This window comes from Parasteatoda tepidariorum, chromosome 6, assembly GCF_043381705.1.
Source record: "Parasteatoda tepidariorum isolate YZ-2023 chromosome 6, CAS_Ptep_4.0, whole genome shotgun sequence".
NCBI classification, from domain to species: Eukaryota; Metazoa; Arthropoda; class Arachnida; order Araneae; family Theridiidae; genus Parasteatoda; species Parasteatoda tepidariorum.
In genome coordinates this window covers 37064428-37072120 of record NC_092209.1, presented here as the reverse complement: position 1 = coordinate 37072120, position 7693 = coordinate 37064428, and the positions used below count along the sequence as shown (strand labels likewise).

The following is a 7693-nucleotide window of genomic DNA, read 5'->3' as shown; positions in this document are numbered from 1 at the left end:
ATTTATAAACTTTGCTTATGCATTATTATGAATACAACTTTCAAATAAATTGTAAAAATCTAACCGTCCTGCATAACTTCCCGCATATTTATTTATATTTAATTTAGGTAGATGCATTCGGAATTATTTTAATCATTTGTTTCAGAGGTACTTGAAACTGTATCAGCTGGAATAGAATTCATTTTCTTTATTTTTAAAGAAAATTCTGTTTTCCAAAAAATTTTATCAACTTCAGACAAAATATTCAGATGAAGTATAATTGTATATTCAGATGAAGATCTACAATTTCATCATTCATAAAACTCAATTTGCTTTCTTTTTCATTCAATTGTGCTAAAAAAGCTTCAAATTGTTCCAGTAATTCTGTTTCGTTATTAATCGATTCTTCAATTTTGTCAATGTTGTTCGTACAGCGGTAAGCTTCCTTTTTAATTTTGAAATATTTTCTGCCACATTTATTTCTATCCAGGTAATTCAGTTTCAATGTAAATAACAAAATTCTTACCTGGATATTTAATTCGCCGATAATGTCAAATCAATCAAATCAGTTTAAATTCAATTCAGTTTCCTTTGGCCGATTGAACCAAAAAATGGTACATGTGTTCAAGGAAAATCAGCATACAATGAAAAATATTTAAAAAATTATGCTCTTTAAGAGTGAAAGGCGATAATTTTTCGTTATATATTTTTTAATGAGCTCTCTAGTACGGTTTATATTTTATCTCTGTACAGTTGATTGCACACAATAATATTAATTTTCCTTTTTAACACTTTGCAATTTTATGATCTTTTTGAAAAGTACTTAATTCTTACAATTCTTAAAATTTTGGTATAATTTTCCTGACCGATTCTTGTTATATAAATGTTTAACAAAAAGTACAAATGTTTTTTATTTTTTATTTTAGGAAAAATACTTTAACTCTATGCCAAAGCTTATTAAATTTAAATAGTTTCATAAGAAATTATTAATTTTAAAATTTTCTGGTTACTGTGGGGACGTTTACTGTATAAATTTATTTTATGTAGTATTATTTATTGAAATACACCAGGGATGCAAAACCTATTGCTCACAGGTCTCAAAGCGCTTTAACAGCACCAGAATTGGTTTAAACATTAATTAAAACATGAAAGAGAAAAAAAATTCAGCTATGTTCTGATATAATAAGTTATTAACTAATTCCCCCATACTCAGATTATTAAACAGTAATCAATTATAATCGCTGTCATCTGATACTATGTTAGTAACAAATTTCGTTCCTTGATAAAATTTAACAACTGGGGTAAAGGAAAATTTCTAATTTCCTTTTGTATTTATTATCAGTCTAGATTTATTTACTTTAAATAGTTTTTCACTTATTAATTATAATTTTCTTTAATTGCGTTTCAGCAAAAATAATTGGCTATACATTATTTTATTTCATAATGTGTTCATATTGAATTCAAATGCACTCTTCATTTTTACAATTAATCATATTAATATTAGTCCTCAACACAGCACTATCTCGTTTTTGTTGCTTACCATTTAAAACTAGCTATGCATCTTTGCATTAGAAGAAGAAAATATTTTTGTCAACTTAATGTAGAGATCTGTGCTTATGAAGTTACCCAGGTTAGAATCTCAGCGGTGATTGATTGAAATGAATTCTGCTCCCAGCTCACATTGTCCACAGAGCTAATGTATAATATCCTCAGTTAGAATTCCTATGCCGTCCGGATAACTGTGGGAAGTTTTCTTCTCCATGTAACACAAATGAGAGTTATTTTCATCAAGAAGTAGTCCTCCTAGTTTTTATAGCCGTCGTTGAACAGCCGACCCCATTTTTGGGTTTATGACTACTAATGTTCAACTCCGTAGCCTTGTAATTTTGAATCCAGAAGACAAGGATAAAATCATGGATCGAGTAGTTGGTGAAATTTGCCTTCGTGGAGGACTTTTGATGGAATTAACCCGCACTTGCGTTCCATGCAGAGGAAGACCACGAAACTCTCACATTGTTAGCCTGACGGCAAGGGGACTCTAAACCATGATCCATGTACTACTGAGGATCAGCACTGTGGTCGGTGCAAGCCGGATGCGATATTCGTATCGACCAGCCATCTGCTGGGATTGAATCCTGGTTCACCTCATTGGAAAGCGAACGCTCTACCCCCTGAGCCATCGCGGCTAACGAAGCCCGGTTTGTCCCAATGATCTGAAAGGCCGGGATAGCCTGGTCGGTAGGGCGCAGGGCCCATATCCAAGAGGTCGTGGGTTCGATCCTCGCCGGCCGAAGACTCCCCGTGTAGTAAATGGTGACTGATGCATGTTAAATCTGTCGAGTCTCAAAGTCCTCCATGTTCACACAACAAATCAACACCTCTGGGGGTACTGATCCAGGAGTTTCCTTGTCTTCTGGATTGGTTCAAAATTACAAGGCTACGGAGTTGAACGTTAGTAGTCGTAAACCCATGAAATTGGGTTGGCTGTTCAACGACGGTTATAAAATATAAAATAAAATAAATAAATAAAATGCTTGATCTGAGGGCCGGAATAGCCTGGTTGATAGGACACTGGGCCCTTGTCCAAGAGCGCGTGGTTTCGATCCCTACCAGCCAGAGACTCCCCGTGTAGTAAGTGGTGACTGATGCACGTTAAAGCTGTCGAGTAACCAAGTCCCCCATTTCCTCTGGTGGGTACTGATCCAGGATTTTCCTTGTCTTCTGGATTGGTTCAAAATTACAAAGCTACGGAGTTGAGCATTTGTAGGCGTAAGCCAAAAAACTGGGTCGGCTGTTCGACGACGGTTATAAAATAAAATACTTGATCTGAGAGTTCCCTTGACTTCAGAGTTGGGTTAAAAATTACAAGGCTACGGAGTTGAACAATGATAGTCGTAAGCCCAGAATTAAGTTCAATGCCAGTTATTATATAAAAATTTCAAATTCTTTTTTTTAAAAATTGAATATAAACTTCTAGTTAGAAAAAAAGTACAATAAAAAACACAGAGATTCAATTGTCACAAACACATTACAGCCTTTATTACAAGAATTTGCAGATAATTATTATTATACAAACCAACGAAGTTAGTCTATCATCTGCATACAAATGTATGGAATGCCTTAACGCAAATTAACTTTGCATAACACAGATCAATTCACAAATTTTCCCAGATCAATAGATCAGCGTCATTCGAAAATAAAACAATTATGTTAAAATACTTTATAATTGAAAATAGACAACATACATGTTAAAATCAAATAATTGAAGGGTTTATCCCCCTTTTTATCACAACAAACATAAAAAACATATACTTGATCAGGAATACAACTTAAAATGTTATAAAACATGATTGGCATTGGGGGAATAATAATAATATTTTTTACATGAATATAGAGTCAAACTTCATTATATTGAACTTTACAGTAAACTTTAATTTTGACATTATTACTTCCGGACAATTTCAAATAAACGATTACTTTGAGAAATAATTTTGAGTTAATTGAAATTTTTATGAAAGAAACCGATCTTAATTTTTGTATGGATAACGTTTTCTGAAGCAGGGAATTAAATGGATAGCATATGCTTAGGCTCCTGTTTGTGCTGAAAACACTGTATATGAGCTATTATTTAATTTTCTATTAAAGCTTTCATAAACACCCAATAAACTAGAACTGTTAAAACAGATTTTACATAGAAAAATTGTTTTAAGATGTGTGTCATTGATAGTTTAAAAACTTTAAGGATATAATTTTTTGGTTTAAAAGAACAGCATAAAATGAATGGATAATAGTGGAATGTTTTTAAACTAAAGAATTGATATTTTTCAAACTTTACACATCGTTTCAAAATTGTTTTCTTAATACTAACAAAAACAATGACTCAGTAAATATTAATTTGTTTTCATGAATATATTCTAGCACAGTATCTTAAAAATTTTGATGCATATATTTTTAAGATTGGGTGGAATTAGCTTTCAGTCCAAAACTACAATGCTAGACAGTAAACAATACTCACAATAGGAATATACAATATTCATACTGTACAATATATACAGATCAATTCATTTCAGTGCTATTAAAATCATATAACTCTATAGAGATATTTCCTAGACAAGGGTTTCAAACAAGTGCAATTAAAAAAAAGAACAATATTTACACAAGTGATTACTACAATGATAATGAGGAATTAAGAAGAAATAATACCAGTTTTCAATGAAAATATGAAAAACACTGAAACAGCACTCAATGATTGACAATAAAATTTAACCTCAAAGATAAAAAAGCAGAATACATAGCTAAAATTTATGTTAAATAATTAAAAATAAAATTGAGTTAATAAATTAACTCTTTTTAACTGGGATAAATTTAATTTTATCCTAAACAAAGCAAAAGAGTTAAAAAATCCTTCACTTGAATATATGGGTTTAAAAACAAATGGAAATTAAGTCCAAGAATTACAATGATGACCATACATGATAACAGTGATGACCATTAAAAAAGGAATTTTCATTAGATTTAAATGTTTAAAATCAAATGTTTAAAATGTTTAAAATCATTAAAATTCAATCAATACATTCATAAAAATATTACTTATACATTTTTACAGTATATCACATAAACATTTTTACAGTATAAATTGATGCTTTCGAAACGGGAATATTTTGATAACCGTTTTCATGAAATTTTTTTCATTTCTGTTAAAGGATAATTTAGAACAGTCAATTTGTTCAGAGTCTGTTAATTCAGAATGAATTTTATTATTAAGTTTAGAGAATATGTCTGTAATAGTTTCAGTCAAGTCTCCTGAAAAGTTTGAATCTTTAAGCATGTCTTGTTTTTCTTTAAAAAAAATTATCCATCTATCGGCTTTTGCAATTTTCGTTTTGTGTTGAGGAATTTTCTTATCTATTTCGTCAAAAAATCTTCTTAAATTCAATTGGTTTAGGATCTTAGAATGTTCTTTAATTATTTCCTAGAAAAGAAATTAAAGAATTCATTAGAAATTTTTTTAATAATTTAATAAACTATTTTTTTCGCTTTTAATAAACTAATTTTAAATAATTTTTTCTAAGGAATTAATAAAAAAAATTAATTAAAACTAGTTTATTAAAAGTAAAGAACAAGAAAAATAATAATCATAATAAAATCAAATAACTAAAACAAAAACAGAAAAATAATCAAAATTACATCGCTGAATTATTCTACTACCATCCAAATCTTCCTCTTACTTACTCCAAAAAAAAGCAACTCGATATAGAATCAGAAAATACAAAATCTAATGTTATATAACGTTAAAACTAATGCAAACTAATATTACGGCGAACGCTAGATAATATTAGTTTGCATAGAATCTAATATATATCTATGGTTCATAGTATATATATATATATATATATANTATACATATATATATATATGTGTGTGTGTGTGTGTCTGTCTGTTTGTTCTTTATAGACTCCTGAACCATCCAGGTTTAACAATTTCTTTTAATAATGGGTAATATAATGAAGTATAGAGCTTTGCCTTTAGAAATTATCAAATTTAATTGTTCTAATGCTAAGCCTAATATTATGATATTTCAAAATATCTTATTGAGTATATAGTGCACCTTGGGACACTAGGTATCCATAATTAATCTTTATTAAAAATAGATTTTTAAGAAAAAGATATTTTGTGTGCAAAGTATTTTTTTAATTAATACAATCTGTGTTTATTAATAGTTATTATTTCTTATTTTAGGAGCTCATTAGACTTAGCTAATCACAAGAATTTGAAGCAAAAAGTATAAAAATAATGCAGCAATTTAAGCTAACAATGTTTAAAATAAGCTGCAAATTTTATCAGGGGAAATAACTTGTAAGAAAGCTGCTGAGTTCTACAATATTAGTAAGACTACCATGAACCAAAATTTTATTCCCCCCCCCCAAAAAAAAAGAGAGAGAGAGAGCAGCCAAATTCTAACTTTAAATATATTTTAAATATACAGAGTCGCAAAATATTCACTGATGAGGAAGAAACAAATTTGGTACACTATAAGTTACAATCATCATTAGAGCCCGGAAGTTTAGGAGAAATGCTATAAATGCCCTTTTCTCCCTTTTTTAAATGTTTTCTTCTGAAAATGCCTTTTTCTTTCCTTTTGTTCATAAATGCCTATTTCTGTCTAATTTAAAATTTTTCTGCAAAGCTTTTTGTGCTTTTGACCGAGCATAAACGCAAAATGAAGAAATTTTGAAATACAAAAATGGTTGACTGTCATCCGACGTATTGTAATGCATTTATAGAGATTAGGACTTTATTCTTTTCGGGACAACTCCCTGCCGCTGAGGCAGTGATCACCCCTCGTACAGTACAATGGCTATACATCTGAGCTGATAGGGTACTCGTGCTTGAGTGAGCAAGGCAGGTGAAAGACATTTTTCTATCCATGAGATTGACAGTGTTGATTGAATAGAGAATAGAATACAGAAATGAAGCTTTGCCTTTTTCAAAGATGGCCACAAGATAGGAGATTGTCACGTGCTTGCATGGCACCTTGCAATTCATTTTTTTTTTCGCCCAAAGGATAGTTTGGAAGACAAAGAGCTTGATGAGAACTCGTTCGCTCGGCAACTAGCGGGAGTGCGTGGGGAATGTAGGGAAAAAGAATATTTCCTTTCCGTCTCTTCGTGGCGTCACCTTCGCCCGATGCGCTTTGCAAGGAGAGAGAGAAAAGGAGAGAAAAGATTGGAGTTATTTTTACTAACAGTCAATAGGAGTTATTTTTACTTACAACCAATAGAATTTATTCTTACTTACGGCCCATATGGCCCCATATTACCTACACCATCGAATAACTCGTATGCTCTCTTATCTACAAAACGAATTCACCAAGCTGGTTGAGCACATTGTAGCCGGAGCACGAAATAGTTTTCTAGTACTAGTTATTTTAAAAATGCCTAAAGTAAAAGCCTGCACAAGCAAAAAACTGGGCAGTTTTGTGAAACAGTTTGGGTCGAATGTGTTTTCTGCTGATGGGAGCATTCTGTTTTGTAAGGCAAGCGAGAAGTCAGTAAATTTTGAGAAGAAGTATTTTATATCTCAGCACTTGGAGACATCTAAGCATAAAACAGCAATAGATAAAAAAGATGGGAAAACACCAACTCTGATTCCCACCTGTTTTCAATTATCTTCTCGCAGATAGGAATTTGCAATGGATTTATGCAGATCATTTGTAGATGCCGGCACTCCGACTCGACTCCACATACGACGTTTTTTGCAAAAATATACGAATTAAAGTGTGCCCTGTGAATCAACTTTAAGGAAAACTTATGTAGATGACTGTTACACCGAAGTTCTTAAAACTATTCAAAATGAAATCGGAACGAAAACCATATGGCTATCTATAGATTAAACGACAGATGTAACTGGACGATATGTTGCGAATGTTATTGTTGGTGTTATGGACCCATTTGAAAAACATAAAATCTTTTTGTTGACATCTGAACAGTTGCAAAAGACTAACAGTACTACAATTGCACAGTTGTTCACTAATGCACTGGCTTTACTTTGGCCAAATGGTACTGAGCATGAAAGAGTGCTATTATTTCTTACAGATGCAGCCTCCTACATGAAAAAAGCTGGAAATGCCTTAAAAGTTTTATTTCCTAATATGATCCATCTAACGTGCCTTGCTCATGCATTGCACAGGATAGCAGAGGAAGTAAGAGGTCTC

At 31.5% G+C, this 7693-nt stretch overlaps 1 long non-coding RNA gene across 1 annotated transcript in view; it reads right to left on the bottom strand.

Annotated features, from left to right (window-relative positions):
• Positions 1-2988: 2988 nt before the first annotated feature.
• Positions 2989-7693, bottom strand: part of LOC107455048 (uncharacterized) — a 38478-nt gene continuing 33773 nt past the window's right edge. The window contains exon 3 of the long non-coding RNA XR_011636993.1: positions 2989-4951. This is a non-coding gene — a long non-coding RNA (uncharacterized lncRNA). The remainder of the gene's footprint in view (positions 4952-7693) is intronic.